An 18,325-nucleotide genomic window follows, 5' to 3' on the forward strand; every position below is an offset into this window, starting at 1 on the left:
GTGAATACGGATCCAGAGTTAAAAATAACTAAAGGACATTAAAAGGCTGCATTACTACAATTAAACTTAGCTGCTGAAGTGAATGGCTGAAAAGGTTCGGTATTCAGGGTCACCAGATATTTCTCCTCGAATTTGCATAGACAAAGTCTGCTTCCTTCCTTCAAACATCTTCATGTATATGTCCTTAGAATATGAATGTCCACCACTATTCATAATCAATTGAACATATTATAGCTTTCTCACATCTAACTTCACACTTTTAGTTGCAGAAGTCAGTAATGGTGATGAAACAACTTTAAAAGCGTTATACCTCTTTTCCCAGATGACACTGCTATGATTTGCAATGGAAAACCAACTTTGAACATTTTACAAAACAGCAAACAAAAATTACATCTGTCAGCAGTGGGAACAGATCTTACATTAACTTCTTAGGCACAGCTTCCTTTTGATATTATGGAGATGGAAGGGCTTGTTTTCTCAGCAGCAATTTAGAAATGTCACCTAGAAGTTTTAGAAAGACAACCCCTAAAGGTACTACAACCCACCTTAGAAGAAATCTGTTTTAAAAATCATCCCTGACCTACGCTTCTCCCTCTGGGCACACTACACACGAGGCTAACATCTGCACATCTGTTCTTCATACCTGAGTGTCTCTCAAATGAAGAAATACAGAAAACAAACTACTGTCTAAATCAACAAGATATTGTATTACACTTTGTGGTTCCCATTAACTTAAAGCAATCACAAATTCTTGAAAATGAAACCCTATCATTAATCAAACTCATTTCACTTTATGTAAAATTACAATTAAGAACCACCTAAATGCAATTGATTGGTACCAAAATCTGGAAATTTATTCAGATTGTGACTTGTGCAAGCCTGGCCTGGCCAATGTGCAAGTGACATTCAAAATGACTGCTACTGCACAACAGTAGCACAGTTTTCTTTCCAGCCAGTTCAAGCAATCTATTCTGCTGCCCAGTGTCTCTGAACTGCTCTTTGTCCTGCAAAGTTCCCTTATCCTCTGTCTTTTTGATTCCATACATGCCCAGCCCTCCTAACTTAATATCTTGAAAATACATGTCAACTCATTCTCCACGTCTGGCTGTATGGATGTTTCACTGTTATTGACTTTTTTTACCTACAATGGTATGCTATCTGTAACAAGGTCACAAAAGCTTCTGCAAAAACAGTCTTATTATATTAGGATATAAGATTTCAAACAAGCATAATTAACAGAGTCAATATGCAATACATATGTTCTTCCAGCTGTTGCTAGGTGTGATCACCATTAAGATACGAAAGAAGTAGAATTCTAAAAAACCAATCCACAATAAATACTTTGTAAAGGAACTAAATACATAGCAAGCACTGGAGTCTTCCCTGCTGAACCTGCTCACATTTAGTGGTGGCTCATTTTTCGTGCCTCTCAGTGATGTCAATATCTTCTTCCCTGGCCACACAAGCATCACTTTAAATTGGGAGTGGCAATGGTCTTTCATGGCCATTCAAACCCTATCTGGAAGCAGCGGTTTGATGATATTCTGTGTCTGATGCCAGCTTACTTGTGAAAGAGAGAAAGGCAGATACTTTGTCAAACTAAGACACTACAATAAAATATTATATCAGGCCAAGAAACATTCGTCCAAACCACCTATTGTGTGCACATGGATGAACAGTGGAACAACACAAAATATCAACATGGCAGCTACAAAAGGGAGAGGAAGTGTCCTCTCCAGTCAAGCCCAATATATAAATTCACCAGTCAACACTACATTAATTATCCAACAAAAAAATTAAAACAAAAAGTCACTTGAAGCTTGACTTCCTTTCAGTATGCTTAATGATGCTGTTTACAGGATTTTAGCATGTTACCAGGTTTTAATACAACGAACGTGCTCAGCTACTGTTGTAGTACTCAGCGTTCAACCCTGCGACACCCCGGCACAGTGCACAACTGCTGCCAACAGAATCCATGCTCAGGGAGTTTAAATCTCAGCAGTGAACACGCCTGAACGTTTCCTCTCAGTACTGCAAATGCTTGCAATAAACTGCTTACAAAATACAGGCCTGATTCACCACTGAATTACGCCATTTGTACAGAGCTGACTTCAACAGTTACACTAGCGTAAAAGAGAAGAAGAGGAAGGGTGAAGCAAGCCCTGCATGCAGATAATTAACCATCTTTTTCATTGACCCATAATATACTTTCTCCATAAACCAGCAACAGAACCAATCAGTGTACACATTTCATTTCAAATACAAAGTAATTTTAAGAGCTAGCATTATTGTACCATTTGAAATATTCTCTGTTCTCATCAAATGATTCCTCCTGTAATTGATGTCATAAAGAATATCTGTGTTAAGCTGTCTTCATTTCCACAGTTTTCAATCCTTATGATGATCAATTATTTATATACAGACTAGATGAAAGGCAAGACTGTAATGACTCCAAGAGATTTAAGAGTGATATAATAAATCTTGAAAGCTGAATTCAAGTGGGTGAGGGTAACAAACGCCAGTACTGGACGATCATACTTTACTATTTTTAGAAGTTCCCCTTCACCCTCTCCCAAAAATAGATCACCAAAGCTGCACCTCCTCCTGCAGTCCTTGTTTCATGCTAGCAATAGACCTGCTGCTTCCCCTTGAGATCCTTGGCACCCTCACCCATTCCAGCTCATCCTTTCCTAAAAAGGGAAACTGGGTGTTTGTTGTCCCATTATTTTGGTTGCCAGGATGACCTCACTGAGTAGCAGGGGAAATTTCGCTAATTTTTTTTAAGTCCTTGTACAAAGTACAATTAACACACCTTTTTTTGCACTAATGATGACTTGGGGGTTCAAAGTTAGCATTTGTATCCAAACTTTCAAAAAACATCTGGTTGGCTTTAGTTCAAGGCCACAATAAACGTAAGCATTGTCACAAGTCAGTATCCATGTCATATGTAACTTAAAAAGTACATATACTTCTTCATATGACTCTCATCAGACTTGAAAAAGAAGTCTGGCAAAAATACCAGCGGCTTGGATAAATCAAAGATTTGAACCCATGCTTCCATCTGCCTCCTTTTTTCTACAATTCTCTAAAGAAAAGATTCAACAGCTAAGGGTTACCAGCCCCTTTCCTGTGATCACACTGAGCCATCAGACATGTCTAAGCACATGGGTTCTAGCCTGCTTCCAAGTGTAGCTTCCAGCCACATTTAGGGACATACATCCGTACTAATGGTTCAAACAAACCAACCTACACCAAAGCATATTCTTTGCATTTCTCTCAAAATACAGTAAACACATTGTCCAAGTGCCTTCTTCATACTTGCACTAACTCTCTGTAGTAAATTGGACACGTGCATTAGGTATTAAAATATTTATAAATGTATGTTGCAACAATCACCAAAAATTTGGGCAACCAATTTTGGACAACTGTAAATAACTTGTCAAACTTGCTCTTCATTGCAGGAAGCCCAAGCTCAGTGGAAAGGTCATCAGCTGGGACAACAAGGGATCATCAAATTATTAATAATTTTCCAGAGTTATGGCCAAAACCTGTGGTTAAGTATAGGACAAATTCCAAAGCCTTTAAATAATACAAAAACTTTCTCTAGTATTTTATTCCAACAAGCACTTCAGAATTTTATTACTTATATTGAAAAGATGTACAGTAGGTGCACCTTGCAATATGATCTCACATTTTGAGAGTCTACTGCAGAAAGTGTTTCCTCTAGTGGTAGACAAATGATGTGGTTAAAAGATCACATATTCTAGGACCAAGTTTTGCAGTAAAAAAATGGCAGTTTTCCTCATTTAAGACTTACAAAATATGGTCCTAATTGATTTGTATAACAATAAATGTGGCCGTGGCTACAATTACTGCCAAAGTCTTTTGCCAATTTATTTCTCTTTTTCTCCTTTGGGATTTCCCCTTTTCATAATACACTTGCAAGAAACAATAACTCTTGAAAATGTCTGCAAGGAGTTAATTCTAAACGATAAAGCAATCCAGTCCAGAAAGCAGCTAAGATTGAGCTTATGTCAACAGGTAGAATTTACAATCCCACAAAAAGAAATGTTTAACAGTCAACTATTTAGCTGCAATAAATTAGACTTTCACTGCGTTCTTCTTATCACTGTGATCTACAGATGAAAAGCAGTATATAGTAGCTAATTATTAATTTTATTTATTACCACAGGCAGGATTTTCTAGTAGTATTCTGTTCCTTAATGTGAAACTAGGGATCAGAACTTTATGATGACCTGAAGCTGATTTCTTAACAGTTTCGATTTCCTGCTCTTCATAGTCACCATAAATCTTGTTTTCCTCCTCAAAACTTCAGATGTTTCTAACTTCTTATCTATCAGCCTCTAAAGTGCTTCCAGACTCCCACAAATGTTTTAGCAGACCCTGCAGGCCTGCCTGCCACTCTGCTAAGTGTCAGACCATATATCTCTTTTGGGGGAGTTCCCCACTGAAGAAGCCATACCATATGAAAAACATGTAAGTAGGGAGGACCCAGAGGCACCCTGGTCTCAGCTGTATTTAAAGCCTGAATCTATGCTGTCATACTAACTTGCCCAGCACACAAACCAACTGGACAAGCCTGTGCTTAAGCTCACCAGACTAAAGCAAGAGACAAGCTTCAGTTATTCTCCTTGTTTGCAATGCCAAGGTCAGGCAAGGCTACGGCCCATGTCCGCCGGCAACTATTCTACAAAGCTTTGCAATGACATTGTATGACTGATCTCGACATGGATATGTGAAAACAGATAATGGATCACATCGTGCTTTATTCAAAACTTTGATAGCAGAGACATCCTCACATCAGCACTGGTGAGTTTCCAGCCTTAGAACTGGCTGTGCCAAAAAAGGAGGGTGGGGACTGAGGAAGAAGAGCACATACACTGGAGAGTGGGATGGTGAGAACAGAAAAGGAATTTGCAAAGACATACCTCATCACAGCTGAAGCATTTGAGAACCAGAATCATAAGTGTCTTGCATTTGCCCCACCTATGCCCTTTACAAATCATAGCCACCAGAACAGGTCAATAGAACAAACATTTTTCTGTCCAATCTGATGTGACACTTGGTCAGATCCCTCACAACTACTCTCAAGCAGCAAAACCAGGGCTTTTCACAGCTCCGCTATGAGTCATCAGGAATTTTCACACTTCTCAGGAAGGCACAGGCAACGTCAGAAAGAAAGGGGATTTACAATGCTTACATTGTATGCTATTAGAGCTGCTTCTGTAATATGAAATGCTAACAGCAGTGCAGCTCAGCAAAGCCAGTCTTTTGCCCCAAAGTAATATTTTTAAAAAAACCCCACATAATAAAGGATATCCTGGTACTGAAAAACAAGCAGCATAACATGGAAGGACAGTGTGGTATGGAAGAAGAAATCTTGTACGACACACTGGCTCCTTATGTGAAAAATGGTCTAGGATGCCATTCATTACTTTGGTCTGCAGTTCTTAAAGAATACAAAGTGAATATACAAAAGGTTTCTCTCCTTCGATAGCATTATCCTTCCAAGTGTGGCAGTAAGCTTGATTAATGTCTCACAACCAAAGGAATAAGGTGTCACGTTTGCGCTGCATAAAACATTAAATGACACAGGACTTGTTTCCTGATGGTGCTTTCCTGTTCAATTATATTGGTTTTTAAGCTGTTTGTTTTGCTTCTGCTGTTTGCATGGGCTCACATGAATAGTTTAGTATTTGGGTCATGTGGCTTTGATCACATGTGGTGGAGTTTATAGTATTTTATACATTCTTCTATAAATAGGTGCTAAGAATATCCTGCCTCATCTCTGCAGTTGACTCCTAGACACAGCATTCACAGATGAAACTCCCTTGTGTGAAACAGAGTTGAATGTTTACAGATGTGTTTCACAGAGCTAGCTTTTCTGCTAAAAACTCTTTCCAAATCATGTTTCTCTTACTAAAATGAGGGAGAGTTCATAAAATGGGAATCCATGTTCAATGGGAAACATGCTGCTAAGAAATACCATCATGTTGTGAAACATAGGAAAAAAATGTGAAGAACAGTTGCATGATGTCATTTGAGACCATTTTTCTCCAATTTTGTAGAGGTAAACAAATCAGCTCCAACCGTATTTAGCTTTCCCCACATTTAGGGCAGCCTGTCTCAGTTGGATGCTTTGCTAGGTGCAAGAATAACTATCTTCCCCCAAGGAAAACAGGATGCTCTTGTATGAGCTTTTAAAAATAATTTTTTTTAAAGTGGCCATTCTGTTTTACTTTCTGCCCTGCCTGCAGCTGCCAGGACTTCCTTGTCTTCTCTTGGCCTCATTTGCAGGCCCAGGCAATGGGAGCCTTCTCAGAAGCACAGGAATGAAACAGCGTTCTCAGGATTCCATCTCTCCCCACACCCCCTAACGTGGGTCTTCACTGCCGATGTAATGGGTTGCACTGACAGCTATAAAATTACCCTTCCAATTCTGATTATTTTGTGCCACTAGGTTGCTTTGTTGTACCTGGATGCCTCCTCCTCACTTACTAATCCACATTTCTTGAAGGCAGGGCTTGACTAGGATCAGCAAATGGCAGGCAACTCCACATCTCCCAAGCATTCCCCTCCACTGCTGGTGATTCTCACAACGTGCTGCTCCCTCCTTTCCCCTCTTCTAACTCTGCTGTGCCTCAACATTTTTGTCCATTTTGCTAAGTCCCTCAACCATCTGCTTCCTCCACCCCTGCTTTTGTGCTCAAGAATGTCTCTGGCAAAAGCCTGCAACCAGAATGACTCTTCCCACCAGAAACCTGTTCTTCCCTCTTCTGGTCTCGTCCCAGCAGAACACCTCTCCCAGCACAATTAAGTATCTGGACTGCAGGCTGTAGTGGCCTTAATTCACATCATCTTCGCCTTTCTCTACTTCCCTTTCCACTGCACAAGACTGTGACAACCTCTCAAAAGAAGCTTGACACAGCATGACTTGGTCTTCCTCTTAGTTTACCTCTGTCTCAGTGATTGCCCCAAGCCTCTTCCACAGAGTCTCTACTGCAGGTGCATAAGTTTCTCATCTGTTTTCCTCCAGCCAGACCATGACCACCTTCCAAACTTCCCCCTCAGGCTCCTGCTGGACTCTTTTTCTCTTAAAATGGAAATATGGAACCATTTCTTCCTCCGAAAACACACAAATACAAAAACAACCACACAGAAATACAACTGATCTCTTCCATCGCCAAGCTCACTCTGCACTGTCATTACCATCACAGAGGTTTTTTCACACCACTTCCAGCTAAGATCCTCTCTGGTATGGCTTTCCTCCTCACATCTTTCAAGAAAGATGCTGTCATTAGAGTGTCAAGTGATTGTTCCCTCGACAAAACACACTGCCACTTATTTCATTTTAATTCCCTCCATTATTATTTTGAACTTTCCAGTGTATGTGTTCAAATAAATATTTACCTCATGACAACCCTAATTTCATTGACATCATCATATCCCAATCACCTTATTTCTTCAACTCATCCTTTAGAAGGACTCTCCCATTCTTTTCCCCAGTTTTATATACAACTTCTGCTCTGTACCACATCCAAATTACATTATCCTTTACCATATTTCAGCCTCTTTTCAAGACTAAAGACTTGTTTACTGACTCCTCATGTTCACAGCAGGAATCTTTATTTAGCATCACTAAAACCCAATGGATATGTGGCCCACAGCTAAAGCCCAGCATAGCTTCAGTATAGTCTTCCATCTTCCTCTGTCTGAAGTACTTACGACCAACTAAATCACAATGAACTACTGCACATGATTACCAGCCTCTTTATGCCATAAATCGGAGAGGATTGTCTTTACCTTGACCTCTCATTTTCACATTCAGACAAAGTTTAATTTTTACAGCTGAAATTCCCCATAGCTCTCTTCCTTTTGCAACTCAGCTGAAAATCCTACTTTCTACATCTAACTGAAGCAGCTTTGTCTCACTCTAAAAGAAAGCAAGTTACAAAGATCCTTCTTGTAGCTTCAGCTCCAGGCTTCCTTTTAATCACCTCTTGAGTTGTTGTTCCTTCCTTACTGTATTTCCATTTTTTTCTGATGGAACAAATACAGTGCTCATTTGACTTCTGAGAACCTTAGAAACATAGACATTAAAACACCCATGGAAAAAAAATCCAGACCAAAAACTACTCACCTCCCTCCTTTTTTTCCTACATTGAGCAGAGCTCATGCAACAGGCAGGAAGGGGTAAAATAGCTTGAGAGACCAAGGCAGCTGATCTCATCAGACAACCGCACCCAGCTGTTTTATATATGGGACAGGAAGAGGAAATTAGAAGCTGGAGTAGGAGGATAATTCCCTGTTCAGAAGCTTAATGTGAAAAGACTGTTGTATTAGAGGCTGTATTTGTTTGTACTACATAAAGATTTGAACAAATAGGGTATTGCCACTGTTGCAGGGAGAAACGGGGGAAAGCATTTTTGTTTATTCTTCCTTTGGCTTGTGTCTTTTTTCTCTTTACTATGACACTTTTGCTTTTAATATGTTTTACCAGGACACCAAAACTTTAAACTGGTTTTCTTGGATTTACCTTTTTCAATTTTTTGCCCAGTTCTTACGTGTTTTCTTTTAAACACTCATTTATCATAAACTACAAATTATGAAACTTAGTATCTTCTGTAATTCCTATGAAGGTTTTAATCTTGACTCCATGGTAATTTAAACAATTCTTCCAACCTAAACTTTGCCCACAGGATCACACGGTGTGCTTGTACCCCCAAATACTTAAACTTCTATGGCCCATCAAACAGCTGGTTTGGACTATCAAAAGGTCACTGGAGCAAGCAGTGATTTCCCTCTTCCAGTTTGTGAAGTACTTTGGGAAAATATTTTAACCAGACTGAACTTTTAAACTCAGTTGATATTAGAAGAAGCAACAAGGGAAATACCTGTTCTCTCCTTGTTCTTACTCTGTGAATAACATAGTAATTTCTTTGTTACAGTGGTAACTTCTTTAATACCAACATAAATTCACTAGTTTATAGCAAGAAGCCTTGCTCACAAGGAGAGGAACACCGAGTCCCCTGTCTCTCTACAGTTTTTGATTACATCATTTTTTCATTAGGTATGGTTTGTATTACAAGCAATATACAGCTCAGAATTGCCAATCTTGTAATAATTTGTATCAGAACTGCTATAAGATGAAGCAAACTCATTTCTAAACCTCATTACATTCTATAACTTCATTCTTATTTTTCCTTTCATTAACAAAAAGACACAGTCCACGGTACATTTTCTATGAATCAATGAAGACTAATGGAATCATACTTTACACACTAGAAATGAGAGCTAAGTCGAAAATGAATATGGAAATTAGTACAATGTATTGAGAAATTTACCGTTACCACACTGAAAAACTATAGCAACGTAATAAAAAAGGCCCATAATGGCTGCAGATCTATTTCTTGGACTCATAGTTTCTCGTCATCATAGCATATAACTTTTTAAAATGTTTGAAAAGTTTCTTACATTTTATTTCTAAACTCTTGCAAAATGTGTCTACTGTATAATGAGAAAGTTTAATACCAAGATCATTTGGCATATGTGACAGACAGACAATATTTTTATCCAGTTCTCAAAATCATTGCCTGTTCAGCAGGTGTAAATTACTATATTTCTTTGAATTCTGTCATCCTTAATGCTCAAGGGTGTGAGAAAAATGTTCCTTGCTGTTGATACATCTCAGGTTTTTTTGGTTGTGGATGTGTTAAAATGTCTTCTGTTCCACGACATTCATGGAATGAAGTTTTCTTCAGTTGCATGTGCCATCTGTAGTGAAGATGTTTCTTTCAAGTTTGGGAATAGCAAACAGAAGAATGAGAAGCTCTGCAAGATCTAGTTGTGTAGAGAAGTCACTTGCTGCAAACACCTCACAGTGCCTCCACACCTGCCGAGTTTTGATGACATTCCACCTTCTGTTGGAAGATTTAGGCATACAGTAGATTCCCAGATTCAATCTCAAGCTATCTCAAAGTAAAATGAGCTTTGTGCTTGGAATGTGAATATTTTCCTGTCAGTGCTATAAATTGTTGTTTACAGCTATGCCAATGCTAATTTTTGTGTTTGTTTTTTACTTTTGACAACATCACTACAATGCAAATGAAATCCATCACTTCCAATTGTTTGGCATCCCTGGAATATAAATGGAGTATATGACCTACAATTGAGATTTTCTTCATGTACACAGGATTTGCTTCTGTGAGTAACCCGCTGAAATCATTTGAATTACCTGCTTTTAAAGAAGTCTGGGGGCTTGCACACACAGCAGAATCTTATATTAAATATTCCTCAGATTATTTATCTTTGATGAATACACAATGAATATGGGAGGAGGGAGCAAAACAGTTACAGTCATTTTAGCCATAGCTGCTAATCATGACATTAAAATAGATATTTGCATTTATTTGTATGTGTTTAAATATGAAGGCTTAAAACCTGAAACAATGTTCTTAAATACGTCTTTAAGGACCACCTAGTGGACAAACTTTATACAACAGTTTAATGTAATGCTAACTCCGCAGCATTGTACGCTCCTCTCTTTTGGAAAAAAAATGTGTGAATCTATAGAGAGGTGTAAAGGAGAAGTGAAGAGAAGCACTCAATTAGAGCTTTGTAGCAAAATCCAACAATATTTATCTTTATTGATGTCAGTGTAGAAAGAAAATTTCTTTGCCCTAATAGATAGATAAAAAAATTGTATGTTGACTTTGTTATGTTGTTGTTTTTTTTTTTTTTTTTACACAGAAAGAGACTGGAATAGATGGGCTGTTTAATAAAGAATGTAGAAAATTGTTTTTCTACTAGATATATGTGTAAAATTCAGTAACATAGCTGCTTAGTTCTACAGAACCTGCGTTCCATGCAACCACGTGTTGTATATTCAGTCTCTAAACCAGAGTAAATTGTAAAGTGGAAGCAAACAACATCTATATTAAAAACTAATGATGTAAAAAAAGTCTTCAGTAATAATAATCTAAAATGTGAGTAACCTCAGACATGCTGCCTTCATCCATTATGAAAATTTAAAAATATATTTTTGCAATTCAACTGTATTCCACAGAGTTAGCAGTACATATTCACCCTATTACACAAAGCACACCTTGTCATGTGCAATGTGGAGCTATTGCCTATGTTATAAAGATGTATTCGCTTGTCTTTATAAAAGGATTTCCTCAATTTATCTTCATTCAGATTTGTTAAATATTCATTTATTCATTGGAGAATCTTGCATATTTTCTTATTCTGCACTCAGACTAAGTGTTGATAAGGGACCTTAACTACAAACCGTATTTTGCTGTCATTTGGTTGTTTCTAAATATACCAGGAAGCACTTGAATATACACTGAACATACCAGGAAGCACAGCTTGGCAAAGGTATTTTTTCTTCTTGCCCTTTCTATCACTGACAGTAAACAGTGTATTTTCTAAAATATAAAAAAGGGTTTGATGTTGTGTGTTACTTATTCTGCTGTCTTACAGATTCTGGAAATAAGGCCATTACTGTGCAGCAGGAATGTACATGAATTTTTACATCGCATTCTCTATGGGATTAAATGGTTATTTCTCATTAATCCTTATGAAACAATCCCTTCCACCACAGGGATGGATGCCCTCTATACCCTTTATGTGGTCCATGGCCAATCAGTTCAGGGAAGGTGTTTGTGCTCAAGAGTGCCATGGAAATTCACATGGACCAAGTTATTTCTGTGGAACATTCTACTGTTGGAGAAGCAGAAGACAGAGGGGAAAAAGAAGTGCCCATCGTGTTGGAAGCTGGAGTCCTTGTGCAAGTGGAAAATACATGCTTTTGCAGCTACCTCTTCATAGGAGCTGAAGTGGCCAGTTGCAGCCAGCAGGCCATTTAGAACTTGAAGGTTTGCAAATGAAAGGAAAAGCTTTCCAAAAATTAATGTGAATGGTGGTAGGGTCAGAACTGAGCCACAAACACACATCTCATCAGATTCTACACATGGTAATGATTCATATTAAAACCCTAGTACTCTTCTGCTCTCTTAGATATGACCAAAGTCCTCTCAGGAGGTCTGGGTCTCCTGGCCTGCATGCTGTTTTCACGTTGGGGTCATGTCATGTAACCAGGACTGATTAATCTGAATCCCCAGTAATGGGAAGGAGGGAACGGCCCAGCCCAGCTGAGCCCTGGTCTACAGTGTACTGGTAAGACATCTGGGACATTTTGTCACCTGCCACTTGTGAACTTCTCCATGAGTTCATTGTTTTCCCTTTGCCCATGTGGTCTTGGCTCAAGGAACATTCGGGCAGGTGGCTTCAAGAATAAGGAAGGCTGGGCAGTTGCATTCTTACAGGCTGGATTTTACCTGTGGGATTAGAAAAGAATATGTCACACTCTCCATTTTGTAAAAAATATTTTATTTGAAACAACAGATAGAATGCATTCCCACTCACTTGAAACATAGAGCTAGTAGATGAGAACCAGGAATGAAAACAATTATAAATAGCCCAGAATAGCTGCACTGAACACAACCTAAATAAACTGTAAAAACAAACAAGCAACATAGCTCATTGGAAGTCTATTTGATACTGAAATATTTCCTCTATGAATGAACTGCAATTGCTACACGAATGTGGGTGACACCAAAATCTTTATCATTTTTGATATATATGAAATTTTTGGAAGAGGATTGGAAACTCAGGTGTAAAGTGGCTTAACCAATTTCCCTGATGTCTGGAGCCCAAGTTACCCTGAATCCTCCAGTGAGTCTGCTAAGTTACTGTGGTCATGCAGAGGCACTGTATACATTGCGCAAGTGTCCCCACAGTCATTCTAGGGGCCAGGACGCTGCTTAGACTCCACCTCCACCTAGGGGCCCTGCTCCTCAGCACACATACTGTGCACTGGAGTTTGGAAGAGGTCTACAAAGCTTATTCCACATTCTCTACATCAAAGGAATCCTTTCACTGCAGAACTGGGACTTTTATGACTCCTTTCTGCTACATTAAAGGGACTGAAGATCATCACCATTTGTGCAAAAGACTTCCTTCTTCTGTGCTTACTTGAGGTTAAACAAACAACTTATTTTTATATGGCCTTCAAAACCAGCTTGAAAGCACCAGAAAATCAGCTGCAGCAAGCTGCGTTCTGCTACCAGCAGCAAAGCAGAGGAAGACTTCAACATCTGTGATTTTATTTAGAACAACTATGCCTAGGACAATTGCTACAACTACTGGTTGACGGGCAAAGAAATCTCACTTGCTTGTTCAAATTCAGTTCTGCAGTCCAAAAGGACTAGTAAGTGTGATTACCTGATGGTCACCCATACAAAGTAAGTTTGTAACTCTAATGGAGATGCTCTTACGGGAAGACTGCTGTCCTGCTGTCACCAGGACATCTCACTGGCTGGGTTAGCATAAGACAGCATCCCTGCCATGGGTGGTGTGTGTTGTGGTTTTTTGTTTGTTTGTTTAATTCAGGATAGACACACCTTGGGTAAATATTCACATTGCTGCTGTTCATGTTTTATTTATTCTATGGATAAATGCGCAAATGAGGTTGGAATTAACACTTGTGAGAATAACTCCCTGATGAACTCCACTCTAATCTGTCTAGTAGAGAAACAGTTACACATCCTTGAGGGTGGGGATTGAGTTCAGTATGTCTGACTTTGCAGTAGTTGCGAGATGCTAGACCACTGTTTAGTCCGTGTGCCCCTGTGGGTGTAGGTGGAGGGGAAAACAAACAAAACACAACTGGATCCCAATCTGTCCCTGCTGCTACTGTAAGATATTTTCTCACAGGCTGCCAATGCTCCTTGCACCAGTGCGGCTGGTATTGATGAATGTCGATTTATCATTTGAACTGCAAAATTTTAAAGCTGAATTTACACAGCAGTTTGCTGTGATGAGTTCCAAAGGTCCCCTCGGTCCAAAGGGGATTCACATTGCTCTTCAAATGTCTCATTTTATTAAGGAGATGACACCTCCTCCTGAAAACTTGGCTGAAGGGCCATAGTCAGCTATTCTGAAAAGCGCATGGACTGAGGAGAAAAGGAGATGGGCAGAAGAGTGTGTTCTTGTTTATACTGCAGTAACAAGCTGCCGTTAGTTCTGCAACTTTCTAAGGCATCATAGACCAGAAGCCCTGTGGTGTCTGGCTGGTGACAGCTGTGGCTGTGCAAAGACGTACCACGGCATGAGTGAGGGGCTACATTCTGCTCCCTTCCACCTCAGATTTGGAAGGAAGAAGGGAATAAATCCAGGGACTTCTCTCATTCCTGCTCTTTAATGGTGGCAGTGACCCCAGAGACAAAATCCCACACAACAAAGGTGAGAGCCCGCCTCTAAAACGCTGTGGTTTTGCTGTAGCTGTTCTGTCATTTTGAACAATTCAGAAAGAGACAACATCTAATTCTTTGGCATACCCCAATTCAGGTTGAGTAGTTCTGTAATAGTTAAAAAGCTTGATGCTGTACCAGTTTGCATGGAGTCTACCTTTTTAAATCAACAGCTTATGTCAGAGTAGAAGTGGGCCCTTTGCTTGCCTAAGGCACTGAGCATCTTTCACCTTTGCACAGTTGTCATGACAAATAATTTATATTACAAGTTTATCTCCTAATTTCCATTTCTCTTCTCCTTTTATTAGGTGCTCAGAATACCTCTCCACACATGAGCAGTTGCAAGCAGCAGCTCTGTCGGGCTCTATCTAAACACGGCCTATCACTAAACTGCAGCCCCAGCCGGAATGGCCCCTTTCACTATAACCCTGAAATATTCCTGAAGGGCAATTGCCAAGCATGACCCACTGTCCTGAGACGCCCCTGCGCGGCTGTGGGCACAGGCTTTGCCCCACTCCCAGTGGACGGTCACTGGCAGGGGAATGTCATTGCACCACCTCCCACTCGGGACCAGGCTGTGCCTCCAGTGTGTTCCTGATCAGCATGGCCCAAACCCACCTCCAGGGGCCAAGTTCAGGAATAACATGGAGGAAGGTGTGGGTCACATGATGAAAAATGGCTCTCCATGGCAGCCCCCCGTGAAGGGGCCAGGAAAGGGTGTGAATTTACCTAGCTTTGACTCCCCTCTAAACCGAACTCTAGGTTTAAGACAGAGGTAAAAACTAAAAGCACTTGCTGTGCATTTACACCTCACGCCACCTCCTCCTATCTTCCCACTTGTGTCTGGCAGCTCAGCACACTCTGCCATTTCTACAGCAGCAAAATCCGTCTTCATCTTCTATTTCTAGGACAAGCCCTTGTTCAGCATTCTTATCGCTTTTCTGTCCCTGATTTGATTTTCTCTTTGCCCCCAAACTCAATTTTCCAGCAAATTATACCAGCTGCTCGCAAAGGCTCCCCCGAGCGCCGGCAGCAGCCTGCGCTTGCTCTGCGGCACCCGGGGCTCCGCACACCTGCCAGACCGGCCGCGGCCGCCCGCCCCTCCCTCAGCGAGGAGACACGGGCACACGGCGGCCGGGCGGCCCCTCCCTTCTTCGGTATCCGCCAAAACGCAGCCTGAAGGGCGGCCGTGCCGGCGGCCCCCCGGGCCTGCGGCGGCAGACAGCTCGGCCCGGTGCCGCCCCCGCCCCGCACCCCCGGGACAAGATGGCGGCGGGCACACACCGTGACGCCGCCGCTATTGTTGTCGCCCCCCCCGCCCCGCGCCACCGCCCGGCAACAGCGACACCCAGCGGCCCCCGCCGGCCGCGTTCCCCGCCTCGGCCCCGCCCGCGCTCGCTGTTACGTCAGTGACGTCAGACAAAGCAGGCGGCACGGCGGCGCGTGCCGGTGCTGTCGGTCGGGATTTACCCGTGCTCTGCCGTGCTGAATTTTGGCAGTAGTGCCGGTCGGGGCCGGCAGCAGCCCCCCCTTGCTGAGCCCCGCCCCCCCTTGCTGACCCCCGCCCCCCCCCCGCACTGGGTGCACCATACTGGGTGCAGGAGCCTTAGGGGATGCCGCTGGGTGCAGTGGGAGAACAGGGTCAACAGCGGGAAAATCAGCGCCTGCCTTACTGGATACCGTTTCACACGGCCTGCCACCGGGAATGTGATAAATTATTATTTTATGTGCTTTTTACAATCTTTACATTCACTGACAATTTCAACAGCCTTCTGGTAGAGGTTGTGAAAGCCTATGGCCTTTGATGTAAATATTATTTTCCGTTATCTGTTTAGGTATTTGTATATTTTGCCCAACAAAAATACGTTTACACTTGGATATTTCTAAGAATAAAACCACTTATGATCTACACAAAACCGTACTATTCAACCTTCTGACTAGCTATTTATATAACAATTAAAGAACACCTCTGAAATCATACTTGAAAAAAAAAGCAAGACCTGTTGTATTTAAGTCACTCTGAATATGTAACAAGTTTCATGTTCCAAATCCATGCTTTTCCGTAAATGCAACACCTGAGAGGGCCCTGAGGCAGTGTACGCTGCAAGTGTGCATTAAATGTGTGACTGACCCTGTGTAATACAAAACGAAATAATTGTCTTTCATGCACACCAAAGAGCAATGCTGTAATGCCCATGGACAGAATGGATCAAGTCGGGGATGGCAATGACAACCAGCAAATACTGATGGTCTCCAGACGGTATGGAATAGATGTACAGAATAAAATGAAGTGATTACTTATATAGCAATTATAGTAAAACCCCACACATCTGCAATTGCCAGGAAGCTCAAAATCCCCATGAAGTTCAGTACCAGCTCACACTCTTATTCAGGGAGGAGATGGATTGGAGAACACTGAGTTTAACTGAGGAGTTTGCTCTCCAGAGTCTAACAATGTAGCTAGTCTTGATTTCAGTTTTCTGTAGGAAAAAATGTCCTCAGGTGACAGCTCTGTGAATCACTGGTGCTATTCTCAAACTCTGTTGTTCTAAATATGGATCAGGCTCTGACTCTGGGTACTTTTCAATACGCTATTTATTAATCTGGCACCATTTCCTACCAAAGTATTAGGGTGGGAACTGTTCCATTGACGGGATTATGTCTAAGTCTATACGTAACTGAAAACTACTTGAGCTAAATAATGTTGCTGTCAGTTATAGTTATATCAGCTGCATCACAACTAATTCAGTGCCTTTGACACATACACTCATCTGTAACATCTCTTTGGGCTAGCTTGGAGAAAAAAAGAAAAATAGCATAAGATATATAGTGTGTTTTGTTTTTGTTTTTGTTTTTTTCCAGCCTACATAAGCCAATGCCTACTTTGCTTTTGAGGAATCTTTGTTTTTTGGACTTTTGCTCAATTTAATTTCATTTTGGCACATGCTATGAGTCAGATTTTCCCCAGTGTCACTTTTCATTTTCAGGAAGTGTAGGATCTCTTCAGTCCTCCTCACAGGTTCATCTGTGCTTAACTATCCTTCCCATGTTCTGCTCAGTATTTTTATTCAGTACAGGAGAAAACACATTTCTAGTACCTTTAAATAAAACCCCATATGAATTTCTCTTCTGCAGTGGCAACAGTTGCTGAGAATATGCACCACCAGCCACTTTGAGCTAAAAGCCAGACATATGTTTCCACTGACTTACAACTTAGGGTAAATGGAGAAAGATTTGGTTTCTCTGTTACTCTGAATGACAAAGATTCCAGTACTGCCTTGCTCTGTGCATCCCTGTCCATCCTGAAGAAGCACATAGTGCTTTTCTGTCTGGTAAACACTTTTATTGCCATCAGCTGCAATACTGTCTACTGTTCTGCTGAAGAGTTCACCTGAATTTCTAGATTTTGCCTTCCTGGGTGTGCCCTGATGATGGCTCCATGCACATGTCCCCTGGGCTGGCACCTCCCTTGCTGCCTGCTACAATTCACACAGCTCCACATGCTTCTTGTGCCAGAGTAATCATTCCTGTAAAACTGCCTTTGGACAATGTGAGGCTGCTTTTTTCGTTACAAATTAGAATTACAAAAAAATATTAATGCTTGTACTGTTTCACTGAGATTTTTCTTCTAATTCACAATTCCTAAGCCTTACCAGTGGTCTACCCCACCAGCTCTGTACCAAACCATCACAAACTTTTGCAACAAACTCTTTTGTCATTCCCCTCCGGAGAATGCAGGGTTCAAAGGGAACAAATTCACCCTCTCAGGCAGAGCTGGGTCCCACATTATACAGGCAGGCCTCTGGCATATATTTGCCTTTCACAGCACCCAGCTCCCTCCCACCAGCACCCTGAGTTGAGGAACTAAAGAGGGCCCATGACCTGGCACTACTGACTGAGCTTCCAGTGCTGTGGTGTGGGGATGAGGGCTGGGGGTTAACAGAGGGAGGTGATGGGGAACTGGTGTTACCTCTTAAAAAACTCTTTTA

The 18,325-nt window shown here is 41.2% G+C and overlaps 1 long non-coding RNA gene across 2 annotated transcripts in view; it reads right to left on the reverse strand.

Annotated features, from left to right (window-relative positions):
* The window catches only part of LOC110355777 (uncharacterized), a 187,161-nt gene that overhangs the window by 59,178 nt on the left and 109,658 nt on the right, over positions 1-18,325 (reverse strand). For both annotated transcript variants that reach the window (XR_010473878.1, XR_010473877.1), the window contains exon 2: positions 8,162-12,362. This is a non-coding gene — a long non-coding RNA (uncharacterized LOC110355777). The remainder of the gene's footprint in view (positions 1-8,161; positions 12,363-18,325) is intronic.

This window comes from Columba livia, chromosome 7, assembly GCF_036013475.1.
Source record: "Columba livia isolate bColLiv1 breed racing homer chromosome 7, bColLiv1.pat.W.v2, whole genome shotgun sequence".
NCBI classification, from domain to species: domain Eukaryota; kingdom Metazoa; phylum Chordata; class Aves; order Columbiformes; family Columbidae; genus Columba; species Columba livia.